Source organism: Lissotriton vulgaris, chromosome 5 (assembly GCF_964263255.1).
Source record: "Lissotriton vulgaris chromosome 5, aLisVul1.2, whole genome shotgun sequence".
Lineage (NCBI taxonomy): Eukaryota > Metazoa > Chordata > Amphibia > Caudata > Salamandridae > Lissotriton > Lissotriton vulgaris.
The window spans coordinates 1,145,424,353-1,145,442,372 of NC_141693.1; positions in this window are offsets into that span (position 1 = coordinate 1,145,424,353).

An 18,020-nucleotide genomic window follows, 5' to 3' on the forward strand; every position below is an offset into this window, starting at 1 on the left:
CCTTGCATGGTAGTGACGGCTCCCGTCCGTCATGGCACACAGTGCTCGTGTGCTGATGACGGCCAGGAGCCGTCACCACCACGCCCGCGATCGGAATGTGCCGCACAGGAGCGGAATTCCGACCGCAGGCAAGGGGTTAAACCCCTCGCCGAATAACATTGAGCCTGGATGGGCCCCTCCTTCTGGGAGGACCCCACCCAGCGACTTCCCGTACTGGGAATTTCCTGTGCAAGGGGCCCATTTGCCTTCTACGATACCTACCTCGGGCACCCCTACAACCAAATTCCGCTAACCCATGGGTCAGCGATAGCTTTGTGGGTGGGTGCAGGGAAAGGACAGCCTATTAGCGACTGCCCCCACCCCACCACACCCTGCAACCTCCTTTGACTTGCTGTCAGCACCTCTTGAGGGGTCCCATGATGCTGCTGTTAATTTGTTCTAAAAGGATGACTTGCGTAGATCTGAACTGTCTCACTAATCATGACCTCACTCACCACAGGCCAGCACAGTTCACCTCTTTTCTGCCTCCCCCCACCCCTCGCCCCCATAACACAGGCCCAGCCAGGCCAGAAAATCTTCAAGAACCATTTTGTTGCCGTCTTAGACAAATGGACCCAATCCTGCCTGAGAAATCGCTCACCCTTGATGCAACCATGAGCTATAGCAGACAAATGAGTCGACCTGAACAACTTACCAGTCTTGTTGTTCACCAGTTTCACAGAGTCATCGAGGGCTTTTACTGACTCACCACCTCTCCATTTTGACCTGGGAACAATGTTGGACCAAGCTAGTACAAAATCTGGAATCCTCCTCGAGAGCCATGTAATCTCTGAGATAACCAGCTCCAACCAGCCTCTCCATCCAATCTCAGCAAAGTCATTACCGCCAAGGTGCACAATATTAATCCCTGGGTGCGTTAACCACCAGGGCAAAGGTCCAAAGCAGTTTTCAGATTAGCCAAGTGCAAACCTAATTGGGGGTCCGCGGGTGCATTGAAGTGTCTCCTGCGGGCATACGCGAAAGGAGCGAGAGGCGCAGGATTGAAGTGGCTGATTTTTTAAAGTAAGCTCCCGGCGGGGTATAAAGACTGTTTTACAGCATGCAGTCCATCACACGCTGAAATGGCGGCTCTGCAGGTTAGTGCTTCTTGCCGTGCATGCTCTCGGGAGGGACGACACACTCGAGCCGCAGAGGTAAGGGCAGAAGGGAACTTGGAAGGGGGATCGCGGGGGGCCGACGTGATGCAGGGGTGCGGAAATATGACCCCGAACTACACCAGAGCCCCGACTTACTGGGGAGTAAAGGAAAGCAGAGATGCAGACTCCTCAACAGGGGAACCAAAATGGCGGCCACAAAGCTTACGAAAATTTCGGATTCGGGGGCGTGTTTTGCTGTCCTGAGTGACGGACGACGTCACGAGCTAAAGAACAGCAAAACTTACGCCCCCGAATCCGAAAGAGATGGGGCTTGTTTGGAGTGACTCCCTTCTCTTCCAATGGCTGGCCTCCATTTAGGAAGCCAGCCAATGGAAGCGAACGGAGCAGAGAGGCGGGTTTAAACTGCCCTACTCCAAAACATAAGACCTCCGGACCGGAAGCTGCGCTTTGCGCAGCTTATAGGTCCCTCAACCTAAAGAGGGGTGGGTTAGGTAAAGGTATTAGGGATAGGTGGCTACAACAAGTTCCGTCTCACATTACATTTGGAACCAATCGCCACATGTCTATCCTTTAGACTGCCTGCCCGGCTAGCTCCATCCTTGATGCTGCAGCACTGGTGGCCCCAATTTGAAATGATTGCAAGCCATACTCCGTGTGGTCCAAACCTGCTGCCTTCAAGGCACTGCCCAACATCCTACAGAACTGAGTGGTCAGTCCTGCTTTGTTGCGTTCCTGTCCCTAGATTTTTTTAAACACTTTGCCTCTGGATGGGATGGCAAACCACAGAAGAAACAGGTGTGCATCCACCACCCTAGAAGCGTTCAACCACTTCCGGGGCCGCCCCTGACAGCCAATCCAGTCTTGACCCCACCCCAAGGCCGCCACAGCTTTCTCCCTGACCTGGAGCCATGCCACGGCCTGTTGCCATATTTCCAGCTCACCCTAGTTTGAGGAGCCTTCACAACATTTATCCAATCATGCAGAAGGCCCATGACAGTTTGAAGAGCCTGCATGCTGTCAAAGTCGAAGCCCCAACTCTAGCCTTTGGCATTGGACGGGTATTGAGTTTCGGAGGTGTTTCCTTCATAAACAATTAATCTGAGGTATTCTAGTCTTATTTTTTTCGTGACCTCTTTATAGATCCCCAAATATGTTATGAGGAATGAAAATTGGGATATATGCCATGACCAAGGAGTAGATAGAAAAAACCCAACTTTGCTGTGAAAATTAATCAGACCATGCATTCTGATTTTTGACTACGGTTATCCTGGACTTGCTTAACCTACTCAAACATTACGCTGTGCAGTGCTAATTTTCTAGATACAGCCTGCTTTCCAAAAACCATGTTCTTTGTCTTGGCCTGGTTAATTCTAAACTTGTTGGTGCCAGAGTACTGCACTTGAGGAAAACAGAAACCCAAAGATTGGTGATTGTAGAGGTCCTCAGAAGAGTGTCCTCACAGTAAAGGGGCAGGTCACCCTTGACCCCTAACCTCAGGAGATGATTATCAGCTGATCTTTGTAGAGCTCCCATCAGCTATGAGCAGATTAAATGGTGGTAGGAGAGGGTGGGCCTCGCTTTACACCGTAATATGCTGTAATCTGGCTTGTGACTGATTTTTCTTCAGCTCTATGAACTACCCACTTGGTCTGATATAAACTCTGGGTCAGTTATTAGGAGAGAAAACCAGGATTTAAAGTGACAAATTTGGTTCCCAGGTCCGCAAACCACAAAATAGCAGATGAGGTTGGCGGATGGGAGGCAGGTGATTTTCAGCAAGTCCGGAAACCCCTAGCAAATTAAGAAGAAGACAGTTGCAAGATTTGAGAAGCCAACTAGCAATACAGAGACCATCTTTTATCAGCTGACTGACCATATATTTGATGATACAGCATCTTCACTAGTTCTTTGCTGGGGTTACTAGACCATGAACTGTAGACAGTAACTCTCCAGAGTAGCGTTAACACTCTTAAAAAGTTGAACCATCCCTAACTAGGCAAAGGCCATAATTCAACGACCGCGTTCAATACAAATATATGCCCACCGAAGAAAGTTTCATTCAGTAAAGTGAGATCATTCGCTGAAAACCTGGTGGTAGCAATTGTTTTGAATGGTGGATAATCCCTCAGGATTATTTTCAGACCTTTTTTTTCTGGCTTGGCATTGAGCAGACCATATCATTTAACACTCCTCGCCTTAAAATCAGCCTAACGATGCATACATTTTTTCCCGAAATCTCCTTTCATCTCCACTAGTAAGGATTTTTAAAATGATTTTCACAACAATAACATGCACTTTTTTAAATGATAATAAGATGTGCAATTTCTAAAATAAATTATGGCATTACCTCTTGTAGGACAGATAGGAGCAGCACACTACTTTTTATAATCCTGCTTTGAATTTTTGCACTGTTATTAAACCAGGGTGGGCTCATTTCTACACATCTCTCACAAATCTCATCTTCTCACCTATAGCTGTCCAAAATATCCTTTATCTATGAAATACATTTATCATGTTGGCATATCCCTTCATTTCGTCAAGATGATGAACGAGGGAGCCATTTACTCGACCTTACTGACATTGAGCATGGTGCCCACACGAGAGAGTTTGACCTCAGTTTATGGAGGATGAACTCTTGGAGGTGCAACTGTGGAGGAGGAACTCTTAGTGACATCTATGATATCAGCAAATTGATTGCTTTCATCCCACTCCTTAATTGTAAAATATTTGATCTCCTTCTGATGCGTAGCTTTAGGCAATATGAACAGACACAGCTTTGGTCCAAGTATAACACCCAGAATATCATCCATGCAGGGCCATTCAGCATCCTGACTTAGGCGCTTGCAAAGATGTGCAGCATAAGTTTACCAAGATGGTCCATCTTGACTTCATTATCAGAGTGTAAATATGTTTTCTAGATAGTGCTCTGAGATAAATGGAAGGTAAGACACTGTGCTTTAAAAAACACGTAAATAAGGAAATAATTCTGTATAACCCCCAGTCATTGACCTACACCAAGACACATCAATCAGTATTTTTTGTAACTTACTTGGAGCCCAACATAACCATCAGGCACTTCATTAGTGATAGGGCCAAGCAATGATGGAGTCTTGCAACCATGGTTTTCACACAGTGCGCGTGCAGGGGGAATCCTTCACCCTATTTTCCTTTTACCAGATGTTTAGAATCATATTTTCAACCAGTTGGGGTGGGGGGAGGGGGGTACGTGACACCCTGGCAGAGATTGCCACCATTGTTCATATAGTGCGTTTGTTGCCAAGATCTTCCGCTGTATCATAAAGGGGGGGAGTTGTTACAATAATAACTGCATTTAGGGTGTGTTAAATATTCTAACGTTCTCCCCACTAGTCAGCTTAGAGCACTCTTTGTCTCTCTTTCTATAGTTTTTACACTTAAAAATGCAGTATCAGGGACATATTGGTGTTATCAGAGTGAACTGGATCTAGAATAAGAGAAGGGGGCTGCTAGAAACTTTTAAGTGAAACTTCACCCACCTAAAAGGAATCTGGAACGACACAATCAACATTTTGGGGCAACATTCTCCATCTCAGTAAAAAGATGCTTACTTTGAGAATTAAATAGGCTCTCGACGACAAAGAATCCAGCTTCAGAACTTGGGGACCCTTGTCTTTAGCATTATCGCTGTTTTTCATTCAACCCCCAGTAATTTGATGGGACTTGTGAGGGAACCTATGGTGCTCCGAAGAACATGACAAAAGGAATACGTTATGATTTGTGTGGGCTGACTTCAAAATTTTGTATAGAGAGGCTTTATACCATGGAAACGTGATTAGAATTGTACGGCAAGAAGAGCAGGCACAAATTGGGTGCAAGCTTTTTAGTTTTAGACGTTTAAAAAAAAGCTTGTTAGTCCTGCAGGAACCTGTGGCAAGCCTTGGCCAAGATTCTGACCCCAGACGAGCCACCATAAGACTATAATGATCCAATGTGCAGTGAACCATAGTATTACATACAGCTTTGAGAACACTTGCCAATTAAACTGCTTCAGTACTATACTGTTATGTGGGAATCTAGGATCCTAGTGAAAGTTTCCCGATTCAGGCCCATATATAGGTATAATTCTCCCAATCCTTATATAGGCATAAGGAATCATTATCCTATTTAGTGTTAGCCTGTGCAGCCCAAATACGGCATGGCTACTTCCACTAAACTCCGCGAATCCACAACGGTTTCTTGGAAAAACCAGCCTTCAGCAGTCAGGTACCTCCCCCTGCTTGAAAACTAACTTATCCAAGAACTCCTGGAGTTTTCAAGGAACTGAGACATTAGTAAGGATATTATGTCCAATCTTATGTCAAACTCGGCACCTTCAAACTATAAATATGCCTACATTTGCCCAGTCAAACACACAGTGGTTTAGGAGCAGATCGACTAACTACTTGCCCGACGCCCTGCTGCTGCAAGTGCCGAAGGAAGCCTACCCTCCAACTGACGCACTGAGAAGACGCTGTCTTTTCTCTTGCCGAGAAACCCAGCTCCGGGGTTTCCAGGCTACCCTTGCGGGTTGCTGGGAGATCGAGTCCTGAGAGAGAGAAACAAGACCTCTATCATTCTAAAACCAAGGTACGGAGCTGATTAGACCCTTAGAGAATTCTTGGAACAGATTCTTGGCAAAAAAATTACAAGACTTAAGCTACACCACACTTACTCCTCCCTCGTACTAGACTTAGGTTAGGTACACCGGGGTAGGCGTATTATAGAAGCACCAGTTGAGTACTTTTAGTCATTATTTTATCACTGTATGTATTTTATTCATTTTATGTATTCTATGTTTATGGATTAGAAACCATATCATGCTTTTACAGTACTATTTTATAACACTATTCGTATCATATGCCTCATACTTCTTAACTAGCATTTCAATTGTAGCAGTGTATTTCTTATGCTTAAGAAATAAGACTGTTCAATAAATACTTCTATTGAAAACGCCCGTCTCTCTATTTCTAAAGCAACTCTGGTGAAACGAAGCATGCACGAATGACGATGAGTGAAATAGCCATATATTGTTTCCGCAACTCTAGAGATACGTTTCATTCTGGGGGAAACAAAGTTGTCATGTTATATGGTTGTCAGAGACTCATCCCTTCTTGTTTATTCGAGAACGTTTTTAGTGACCTCTGAGCTAGCTGGCACTCACAATTAAGTGTAATATATACGATAGAGACTTAGTCGACTTCAGTCCTACGTCTAAACTATAGTATATGTTATTCCAATGCGCAGAGCCTATTGGGAATATAGGAACTACACTACATGTCACCCAACGTTTGGTAAGGCATTAATTTAACACTAGATACTAGAGTAACTCAGTCATGCTTTTCACGCAGACCCCTTTTCCTCCTGTAAAAACTCCAAAAGACGTCTGGAGTGGGTGAAAGTATAATATCCGCCAAAACTGAATAGGACGAAAAATCCTATGTATTAGTTTTTGGTTTATTCAACGTTGAAGGATACAGTGTTCCAAAATATTGTGCACCTAATCTTTGTTTCCTTGAAACTTGTTCTGCAAACTCTCAGCCGACTAAAATGCCGGATAGTGATACCAAATTAGAGAGAGCTGCAGCAGCAGCTCAAGCGGTTTTAGATGACACTGCTATTTTAGAAAATGACACGGATGCCATACTGCTCCCGGTAAATGTAAGGAAAAGTGTAAATTACAGACTCATAAATAATGGAGTATCATCAAAAGGTGGCAGGGTAATCTTTCTAATAGAGGCACATGAATATCAGCAGACAGAAGTATTCTATTCATGGATTCAGTTTCCAGCAGCTAATGCAGGAACACGTGAGTTCCACTACTACAAACCTCCAACGGAATACTGAGGTTCCGAGATTCTGAACCCGTTCAATAAAGGTCGTCGTATCTAGACGATTTTGGTATCAGCGGACCGCAAATGACGAATGCGGTATGTACGAGTGTTTTCGTCATAATCGATCAATGGAAACACTACGTATTCAGGGATTTCGTTTGAACCTTCGGGTTTCATTTCGTGTACGGCAGCCATTCTGTGGTTGCCCTCACATAGGCCGATGACTGCGGCCGAACGAGTCTTTGGGACACGGACACCTTTAGCTGACTTCTGAGTGACCTGAACGAGCTGACTCCCTTGCTCGAGGCTGACCTCGTTGAGCCAATTCCTTGTTAGGCAGCTGGTCAGATAGAGATCAAAGAGCAGGACATTGCTGAGTTTATGGTACATGCACACACCCTTCTATCTTACTTCTCATCTATTTCTGTTCCTTCCTTTTTATGGCTTATTTATGATTTGCGTTGAGGTCCTTTTATTATGGGTTTGTCCGGCCTGTCCGAGCAGGAATGTTGGATTTTGCTTTGTCATTTCTGGTGGGCTGGACAACGGAAAGTGGGGTTGTCGTTATGCAATACTTTTGAAATGTCACTGTACGTTTGGTCCGTTTGTAAATAATTGATGCTAGTCAGGAATGTGATTTTTGGCATCAAAGACGATGTCTTGCTTTACTAAATTGTGCAGTCTCTAGCGACCCACCCGTGCTGTCCTTCGTAGACCTCTGTTCCTGGTTGCAGCCAATAAATTTGGTCTTTGACGTCACCTAGAAGTGTCCCGTGTCTCTGTTTGCCAAGACAGGGGAACTCAAAGACATTGGGCATTTTCCCTGGTGCCGCTGGGTTCTAAAACCCGGTTCTTCAGTTGGTGCCCAGCGTGGGGCGACTTCAGCGGTACCGGTCCAAGCCTGAAGATCGTGAGGAGCTTCGTGTGAAAATTCTGGAGGAAGGCCTGCCACTTCGTCGACCCCTGTATGTCGTTGTGGTCCGAAAGTCTTTGCTGCGAGGTTCCCCGCTTTCCGACGGCTACGAAGGACTGCTGCCCTGACTGTCGCCCTGTCTTGGAGCCATTAGACGATTTGTAGTGCGAGACAATAGACGGGTCTTCTGGCGACGTCATCGATATTTCAGTTAAGTACGAGTGGAGCGTCTCCCAGTCCTTAGTTTAGTTTTGGGTATCCCCTTGGGATCTTTGATTTGGGACTTGCAAGCTCCAAAGCCAAGGGACTTGTGTATTCGCGAGGCTATCGTATTCGATATTCCCTTGAAGTTTGAAGCTAGACTAGAGAGCGAAGATGCCTGGTCTTAGCAGACTTGGAAAGATATTTTGTTGTGGTTGTAATAGGGATTCCCGATTGGAGGACTCGTGTCCGGTGCCTCTGATTGGAACTCCGATCTATGAGCTCTATTTAAAACATGGTGTGGGCCCTATCAAATATAATGAAGTATGGATTAGATATACTAGGAAGGACGGTGTCCTAAAGTGGCCCCAATATGGTAGCTATGAAACAGAGATTTTAGATAATTTAGAAGTCAAACTGTTCAAGAAGAAAGCCCGGCCGGCGATGTTTGACTCTTTCCGCCTTTGGCGAAAGGAAGCCAAACAGAAAGAAATTAAGTTAGCGAAGAGAAATAAAAGAGAACGAGGTGTTTCGATGGTACAAGCTGCCATACAGTGTAGGGATAACGAAGAAGAACAAGAGAGTGAACAGTTCCTTAGGCAACGTAAAATGGCGATAGATAAATGTTATCCAGCTTTGCCACCTCAGCAACAAGATGCAAAGAAAGATCTTGAGAAAGATCGTTTGATGGCACATTTGTTGAGTTCGCCACCCCCTTATGTGCAGAGTGATACAGCACCTCCGCCACCTTTAGTCGCGCAACCTCCGGTTGCTTTGCCTTTTGTGGTTCTACAACAGCCAGCTCCTCTTCAGTTGGCTCCTATTCCTTTGGCGCAGCCTTCTCAAGGGCCGCCGACTTTGCTACCTGCTTCGTCTTCAACTCCTACGCCAGTATTTTCTACTCCTTCTGCTACTACTGCTATGCATACTTTGTCTCATCCTGTTTTTCCTCCTGTTCTGTTGTCACCTTCTCTTTCTGTTCGACAAAGAATTACCAATACTGTTACTGGTCTCTTTTCTCCTCTCTTTGGGTCATTGGGTATGACCCCTGTTTCAGAGCGTAAACAATTGCGTAGCCAATTGCCTGGTCCCGATGAGCGGACAGTTTTGGATCATTTAGCGTGTAAATGGGTTACTTATCCTTTAAGGTATAATTCTGAGTCTGTCATGGAAGTTTTCCATCAATGGGAAGCACCGACGCAGAGATATGTTTTTGGGACAATGTGTACTTTACTTCATGAAGAATGGGAAGATGGTGAATTGGGACAGTCTCGGCCTGAGTTGTTCTGTATACAGTCCGAGTTTGCGAAGGGAACTATAGTGGGTGTTGATGTTAAGAAAGCAGTTGCGACATTGTTGACGTTTAGGAGTGAGTCTCCTTCTAGGCCGTTGTTTGAGCCTGATCCTTCTGTTAGGAGAAAAGTGCGACAATATCCAATGAGAGAGGTTCCTCCGGTGTGGAATGACGCCGTTGTGGCCAATGCTCAAGCCGGTATTCAAGCTGAACCGGCTCATTTGCAGCGTGTTTGGGTACATGTTCCATGGAAGCGGGTTGAAGTTTTGGCCCTTAAGCAGTCTTTGCCTGATCCACGTAAAAATCCTGCAGGGTACTATAAGGAATGATCACAGACTGCAGATTCGTGTATTATGAATCTAGCCGACATAGACATGTTGTTTGGGAATGTTGTCCCACTGCCTATATGGGGAATGATTCGTCATATGGATCATGCGCCAGAGTTAGGTGATACATGGGCTAATATTGCTGCCGCAGATGCTAGACAAGTTGGTGGTGCTAAACCAGAGGCTTTAGTTGCAGAACTCCCTGGTAGGATTGTTAATTACATGAAGACTTTGATGCCTGCTGTATGTGTTAATTGGGACAAGTTGTCTGCGTGTAAGCAGAAGAAAGACAAAAGTGTGTCAGACTTTTTCACTCGGTTCGAAGAGACGTTTGTCGACCATAGTGGTCAGGACATGAGTACGGAAGGTGGTCAACTATTGTTCGTTGACAAGTTCATACATAATTTGCTTCCAGAGTTGTGCAATAAGTTGAAGGATTCTGAGAGTGCTTGGGCTGTTTCATCGTCAGCACAGATTTTGGCTACTGCACAGTACTACGAGAATAGAGATAAGGACGAGAAAGATAGAGTCGACAAGAAGACTAAAGAGCTAAAGACTAAGGTTCTTTTTCAGCAAGCGTATCCGCCTCATAATAATCAGAGCGATTATCAGCAACCTCAGCAGTATCAGAGAAACTCGCAAAGGTTCGAGTCTTCTCAGCAGCGTTTTCCTGTAGGCCCTAATCAGTGTGCGTATTGTAAAGAAGAGGGTAATTTCAAGAATAGGTGTCTGGTTCTGTTGCAGCGCACGAATGGTGCTTCTGGTGTGAGAGGTCGAGGTGTTCAGCAAGCTCCTAGAGGTAGAGGACGTGGTGTGCCTCAGAATGCGCGTTCCTTGCCTCCACAGAATTCAATGAATAGCTTTGATCAGCAGAATGGTGCGTCTGGTAGCATGGCTCAGTACTATGCGGACGACTACTATGTCAAAGGTGAGAATATGGATGGTAATGATTGCCAGGACAGCCATAGACAAAGAGAGGGAGTTGTTTCAGTTCCAGTAGATCAGAGTGGACCTTATGTTAAAGTGATTGCATCAGGTGTGTCAGAGCCTTTTCTGTTGGATACTGGTGCTGCGAAGAGTTCTATTATGCACACTAAACTCCCTGGCGCACCTTTGTCTGGCTTAACGAATGTTTCAGTAGGTTTTTCTGGCGCCCCAGTTACTAATCCGATTTCTAGTCCGTTGTCTATTTCTGTTGGACCTTGTGAATTCGAAGCACCCTTTATTCTGACGACAGGTTGTGGTGAGAACTTGTTGGGATTAGTCTTATTGAAAAGATTGTATGCGACGCCACATTGTTCTCCTTCAGGAGTACAGCTTACATTGGGTAAGAGAGTGATCTCTCCGATGTATTTATCTAAAGATCGACTTCCAACTGAATTGTCTTCTCTCCCTGATTCTCTTTGGGCTACTGGTCCTAATGATGTGGGTCTTTTGGAGATTCCGCCACACGTTGTGACGTTGAAAGCGAATGCTAGATTGCCACGTATTCCCCAATATCAGATTTCTAGTGATGGTGAAAGAGCACTTCTGGCGATTATCTATGATCTAATTGAGAAAGGTGTGATTGAAGAGACGAGAGGTAATGTGTGCAATAGTCCGGTTTTGCCTGTTTTGAAAAGAACTGATTCTTCACAGCCTCCTGTATATAGGTTTGTGATCGACCTTCACGAGGTGAATAAGATTTTTGTTCCGCAATTTCCGGTTGTCCCAGATATCACCGCTTTATTGACTTTGATTCCGGCTTCAGCCACGTGGTTCTCGGTGATTGACTTGAAGAATGCTTTCTTCAGCATCCCGATTGCCGTGGAGAGTAGAGATATTTTTGACTTCTCTTTAGGAGGCCAAAGTTTCCGGTTTAAGCGCGCTCCTCAAGGTTATTGTGAGAGTCCATCGATCTATAGTCAGGCTTTGAAAACACAGCTTGATACGATTGTTTTACCTGATGGTGCTGCCCTTATTCAGTTTGTTGATGATTTGTTAGTTGCTGCTGACAATGAAGAGATTTGTAAAGAGGCTACTTTGTCGTTGTTGCGTAATTTTCTGATTTCCATCATAAGGTGTCTCTTTCGAAGTTGCAATATTGTCGACAAGAAGTTACCTACTTAGGTCACCTCTTATCGAAGGAGGGAAGAAGATTGACTTCAGAAAGAATTGCGATTGCAAAAATGAGTATGCCTACGACACAGAGAGAAGTGCGTGCTTTTCTGGGTATTACATCGTACTGTAGACAGTGGATCGCTAATTTTTTTCTGCTTGCAAAACCTTTGATAGCTCTTACTGTTAAGGATACTCCAAGTCCTATTCCTTGGACTGACGAATGTCAGAAGAGCTTTTCAGAATTACGCGATGCGTTGTGTTCGGCTCCTGTGTTAGCTACTCCCGACTACAGTAAGCCTTTTAAACTCTATGTCCACGAGAGAGAGGGATGTGCATTGTCAGTTTTGACACAGCAGTTTGGCGATAAGCAACGTCCATGTGCCTATTTTTCGTCGACTTTGGATCCCATAGCTATAGCTTTGCCGAGTTGTTTGAGAGCTACAGTGGCAGCGGCTGTCTCTATTCGACAGTCTGCTGGTTTGGTGATGGATAATACATTGATTGTGATGGTTCCACATGCATTGGATACCTTGTTGAATCGCACCAAGACACAGCACTTAACTAGTGCTCAGTTGTCAGGTTACGAATTGACACTCTTAGCGAGTCATGTGCATATAAAGAGATGCAATACGTTGAATCCAGCTACGTTGTTGCCGATTTCAGTTGAGACAGATGTTACTGAACAGCATGATTGCTTCCTTAGGACAGAGGAAGAAATGAAAGGGAGAATAGATCTTAGGGACACTCCTCTTCCAGAGTGTGATGGTACCTTATGGGTTGATGGTTCGTGCTTCAAGCTTCCGAATGGTGATACGACTGCGGCATATGCTGTTACGACTTTGCATACGATTGTTGAAACTGCACGTATCTCACATAATTCAGCACAAGCAGCAGAGTTGATTGCATTGACAAGAGCGTGTGTGTTGTCGAAAGGAAAACGAGTGACTGTTTACACTGATAGCCAGTACGCGTTCGGTGTGGCTCATAGTTTTGGACTTTTGTGGAAAGAACGTGGGTTCCTGACTTCGCATGGAACTAAGATGCAGCATGGTCAGTTGGTGAATGAACTTCTTGAGTCACTTACTTTGCCGTTGCAAGTTGCGATCGTGAAACGCAGTGCGCATAAGAAAGTTACTGATGATGTTGGTCGTGGTAATGCGTTTGCAGACGAAGTTGCAAAAGAAACTGTGAGAGATGTAATGAGTCAAATGTATATTGCGGGTCCGGCGAGATGGGTTCCGGATAGAAGTATGTATGAAGATACGATAGAGAGCGTGAAGTCCATCCAAGCTGAAGCTACAGAGAAAGAGTTGAATGAATGTAGAGAAAGCAAGGGTAAATTGGATTCAAATGGTTGTTGGATTGAGTTGTCAGAGCATCAGCGATGGTTGTTACCCGATGCGTATGTACATCCAGTGGTTACGATGGCTCATGGAATGGCTATCAGTGTGAAAGGGATTTGTAAGTTAGCTCCAGTATGGCAGAATGCTGGAATGCCTAAGTGTGCAGAGAACTTGGTTAAGAATTGTATGGTTTTGTCTGATGTACAATCTTGGTAAGGGAACTCCAACTCCAGCTGGTTATTTTGCTCCTCCAACGTATCCGTTCGATGCTTTGCAGCTAGATTTTATCCACATGGAGAGGTGCAACAACCTAAAGTACGTGCTCGTGGTTGTTTGCTCTTTTTCAAGATGGGTGGAAGAATACCCTTTGAAAGATAATACTGCCTTGTCCACAGCGAAAGCCCTTATTAAGGAAGTTTTCCCTAGGTATGGATTGCCGAGAATGGTCTGGAGTGACAATGGGAGTGAATTTATGGGTCAAGTGATGAAGAGAGTGTGTGATGGGTCAAATGATGAAGAGAGTGTGTGATGGGTTAGGAATTCACTAAAAATCCACGCTGCAAATCACCCAGAATCAGCTGGTTTAGTTGAATGCTAAAATGGCACCCTTAAGCTAAAACTAGCCAAGATTCAGGCAAGCTCTGGTCTTCAATGGCCTGATGCCTTGCCGTTAGCACTTCTGTCCACAAGAATGACTGTGCTTTCACGAATGGGACTTAGTCCGTATGAGATAGTTTTTGGTCGCCCGGCGAATATATGGGGAGTGCCGCGGCCGACCAAATTCAGTGAGATAGAGCACCCTGTGTTGCTTGATTAACTTTATGAATTGACGGCTAAATTGCGTGTTATTCATCAACAGGTTCATGATACCTTGCCACAAGCATCTAAAGATCCAGGACATGCTATCGAACCTGGATCGTGGATCTTCGTGAAGAATTTCCAGTGGACTAAGAACGAGCAGCCCCGCTGGACTGGTCCTTACTTGGTGCTTTTGTCCACACGTTCAGCAGTGCGAGTGCACGGTAAAAAGAACTGGATCCACGGCGTACATTGTAAGAGGGCTCCTTTGCCTCTGCCGTACGACTGGTGGGTCCAGAAAGGACTTCCTGACTTTGAGACTGAAACCGTGCCTCGTTTTCTGACTTTTAGCGATGCCTGTTTGATTGGAACGAACTCTGAACGAGAAAGCGATGATCTTCTGCAAGAAGCTGTGCCTTCCTCGAGTCGTTTGGATACTTCTGAACCTGAGCTTTTGTTTCGAGAACAGACATTGCCTGGCAAAGAGCGTTATAATTTGCGACCAAGAGTCGTTGGACTAATAAAGAATTAAATTCTTTCTTTTCTGACTTTTAAGGTTAAGCTCTCCTCCGAGGAACTATTTTGATTTTTGTTTTTCGAACCACCATCCGGGTTCAGCTGTAAGGTCGCGGTGTCAAGTCTTTGGAGTGCAAGCCGAAGACGTTAGGTTGACGGTTCTGGTTGGTCTTTGGGCGTTCCCTGGACTGACAGACGCATTCCTTAGCGCGGAACACCCTACAGCCACGAACAGCACGATTAAAGGATGGAGTTTTTCGAGATGGAAAGACCTGTTGAAAGATTGAGCTTCAAGAGCAAAATATGTACTGTAATGAGCAGAAAACGTTTTTTAATATTATGTTTGTTTATGTTGTTTAGCTTAATGATGTTTTTAATTGGATATGCGACATTCTCTTTTCAAGTGACGTTCGTACCCACTACACAACCTATGCCTTCTCCTACTGTTTCTTCACATTCTTTTCACCCTCTGCCCGAACATGAATCCGTTAGAAGACTGGAATTCGCTAATAATTCCTTTGTTCAGCTTCTGCACCAACACAAGTTAGTAGTGAACACGACTAATTGTTGGGTGTGTGGTCTTATGCCTCATACTACCGATAAAGGTATTCCTTACCTGGTTTTGCCCTTTAGCTACAATGGTTCTGTGTGGGCATTCAGAACGATGTTCATCTATGCTCGTGAAGTCTACCCCCTACATTCTGTGAAAGATAGTCCGAAGACTAGTGCTCTAGTCAAGGGTATAGTCGATATGATTAGAGGAATTAGTTCCTATGAGACTATCCCGAGAGATGAGACACAAGCATACATTGGATGGAACCTGACTGGATATGGAGTTAGTCTGAATGTTAACCAGCGAGCGAAAAGATCCCCTCCGATTTGGATAGTGCCCCATCAGGGACATTATTGTCTGCAAGGTAATGGCAAGAATCCGAGAGCTCAGTTTGGGAAGAGCGTCTGCACTGAGACGTATGTTTTTGCGTCCCAGTCTTCCCCAGCGTTTGTAGCAGCTAAGGGTACCTATTTCATCTGTTATGATAGAGCGTATACATGGTTGCCCCCTGATTTTTCGGGCACATGTTTTGTCTCGTTCCTGTTGCCTCCTACGTATACAGCTGCGGCAGATTACCACAAGACAAGAGTTGTTAGAGGTGTCTTCAGTAAGGAAGATACTACAGGTCAAGAAATGAGAGAATTCTTGGAGGGTTTTCTGCCGTTTTGGGAACCTATGGCTAACAGCAGGAACATTCGACAGTTGACGAGAGTGGTTGAGTCCACCATAGTCGAAACTGCTGGTGCCCTTAGTAACTTGACTGCTGAGCTCCAGTCGGATCGCCTTATGACTCTTCAGAACAGAGTTGCGTTAGATGTCATACTTGCAGATAGCGGAGGGGTATGTAAATTGATTCAATTGAGCTGTTGCGTTTTCATTCCAGACAACGCTCCGAAAGTCTACCAAGCCATTTCCAAGCTACATAAGATCTCCAAGTCTGTACATGTGGACGAAGGACATTGGTCGTTGATGGGATGGTTTTGGGGATTGTTATCCACGTGGGGATGGAAGATTCTGATGGTCATTGGGATGATCTTAGCTATCCTTTTCCTGTTTTGTCTCTGTGTGCAGTGTGCTCCTGCTATTTGTGGCCTTTGTGCTACTTTGTGTGCAAGGTGACCTGTCCAGAGAGAGTTGCTAAGTACTAGGATGATGCTACAGCAACATCTTGATGATCTGATGAATATAGACCTGGATTCAGACTGACATGAGTTTGGGTTTATTGCCTATGTAAGGGCAAAAGGAGGGTCTGAGGTTCCGTAATTCTGAACCCGTTCAATAAAGGTCATCGTATCTAGACGATTTTGGTATCAGCGGACCACAAATGACGAATGCGGTATGTACGAGTGTTTTCGTCATAATCGATCAATGGAAACACTACGTATTCAGGGATTTTGTTCGAACCTTCGGGTTCCATTTTGTGTACGGCAGCCATTTTGTGGTTGCCCTCACATAGGCCGATGACTGCGGCCGAACGAGCCTTTGGGACACGTACACCTTTAGCTGACTTCTGAGTGACCTGAACGAGCTGTCTCCCTTGCCCGAGGCTGACCTTGTTGAGCCAGTTCCTTGTTAGGCAGCTGGTCAGATAGAGATCAAAGAGCAGGACATTGCTGAGTTTAGGGTACATGCACACACCCTTCTATCTTACTTCTCATCTGTTTCTGTTCCTTCCTTTTTATGGCTTATTTATGATTTGGGTTGAGGTCCTTTTAATATGGGTTTGTCCGGCCTGTCCGAGTAGGAATGTTGGATATTGCTTTGTCATTTCTGGTGGGCTGGACAATGGAAAGTGGGTTTGTCGTTATGGGATACTTTTGAAATGTCACTGTACGATTGGTCCGTTTGTAAATAATTGATGCTAGTCAGGAATGTGATTTTTGGCCTAAAAGACGATGTCTCACTTTACTAAATTGTGCAGTCTCTAGCGAACCACCCGTGTTGTGCTTCGTAGACCTCAGTTCCTGGTGGTAGCCAATAAATTTGGTCTTTGACATCACCTAGAAGTGTCCCGTGTCTCTGTTTGCCAAGACAGGGGAACTCGAAGACATCGGGCGTTTTCCCTGGCGCCGCTGGGTTCTAAAACCCGGTTCTTCAATACGTTCCTTTCGAGGACATTGAAATTCCATTAACTTTCCAAGAGCATCAACTGAGGTTTAAAGGCGCCCTAAAACATGAAAATCACATTACCAGGGTCAGTCCACTAGGTAGACCAGGTGCAACATGGCCGGCACTAGCCAGCTATACACCTCATCCATACATTGAAAGGATGTCAGATGCAGAATTATCAACTCAGCTAAAACAGTTAACTAAAATACATAGACAATTGGTTCAATATGTCTTGCGGACATTAACAGTCCAACCAGCTGTAAGAATTCCACAGCATACCCCGCACCAGGGGAACACAAATAAAATTACACCACAGACTATCACAGACTATACAGTCAGTCATTGGTAAACTACCAGCAAAACGAGAACAAATTCCGTTCTGGTTAGCACAAAAAATTACTCAGATAGAGGCAGTATTTCCTGATAGTACACTTCATGAGAAACACAGGATTCTGACAATCTGTTTAGCTATGTGGATTGCACCACACGTAGAGGATTTTGACACTTGGGGCACAGTTTGTGCTTCAATCTACACAAAAGCACATGGTGTACCGTCCATGGCGGTGATACCAGACGTTCTAAGACAGATCCAAAATGAATAAGGCCCAGAACCGGCCTTAAATCTAGGTATGAAATTACTGAAGGATTTCAAACAGGTCTGGGCTATACAATTAGCCAACATTAGAGGAGAAGCAGCATCAGTGGCAATCCGCCAGAAATTAAAAGAAACAGACATAACTGAGCAACCAAATGAGCTTGCCAGAATCATTGAAAAATCCTATGAAGACCTAGGTAGAGATAGTTTGGTTGGGAAACCACTAAAGCCTCAACTAACAGAAAAATCTTAAACAGTTTTTATTA